The sequence below is a fragment of the Cricetulus griseus genome, chromosome 6 (genome assembly GCF_003668045.3).
Source record: "Cricetulus griseus strain 17A/GY chromosome 6, alternate assembly CriGri-PICRH-1.0, whole genome shotgun sequence".
In the NCBI taxonomy this organism is placed as follows: domain Eukaryota; kingdom Metazoa; phylum Chordata; class Mammalia; order Rodentia; family Cricetidae; genus Cricetulus; species Cricetulus griseus.
In genome coordinates, this window is record NC_048599.1 from 93,045,689 (window position 1) to 93,046,499 (window position 811).

Genomic DNA, 811 nt, shown 5'->3' on the forward strand with positions numbered 1-811 from the left:
TTAGCCACTGGCCAAACAGTTTATAGTTAACATAAGCTTCTGTGTGTTTATTTGAGTCTAAATGTTTGCAGGACTGGGCAGGACAGAAACCTCCATCTACACAGACTTGAGGTGGTGGGAAGAACTGTTAAATCACTTAAATTTCCATATTAGATGCGATTCACAATAATGCATGTCTGGAAAGAATTAGGATTTCAGCTGTAGACTATAATGTTTAGAAAAAAGACTTCCTCTTCCTGTAAGCGACCTGTGAAGATGGTTCGCTATTCTCTTCACCCAGAAAACCCCACAAAATCATGTAAGTCAAGAGGTTCAAATCTCCGGGTTCACTTTAAGAATACCCCTGAAACTGCCCAGGCCATCAAGGGCATGCATATCCGAAAAGCCAACAAATACCTGAAAGATGTCACATTGAAGAAGCAATGTGTGCCATTCCAGCGATACAATGGTGGAGTTGGCAGGTGCGCCCAGGCCAAACAGTGGGGCTGGACACAGGGTCGGTGGCCGATAAAGAGTGCTGAATTTTGCTGCACATGCTTAAAAATGCAGAGAGTAATGCTGAGCTTAAGGGTCTAGACGTAGATTCTCTGGTCATCAAACACATCCAGGTGAACAAAGCACCCTTTAAGATGCGTCGAGGAATTTACAGAGCTCACGGTCGGATTACCCCATACATGAGCTGCCCCTGCCACATCAAAATGATCCTAACGGAAAAGGAACAGATTGTTCCAAAGCCAGAAGAGGAGGTTGCACAGAAGAAAAGATATCCCAGGAGAAACTGAAGAAACAAAAACTTATGGCACGGGAATAA

The 811-nt window shown here is 43.9% G+C and overlaps 1 pseudogene; it reads left to right on the forward strand.

Moving 5' to 3' along the window:
- Positions 1-255: 255 nt before the first annotated feature.
- Positions 256-811, forward strand: LOC100756629 (annotated as a pseudogene).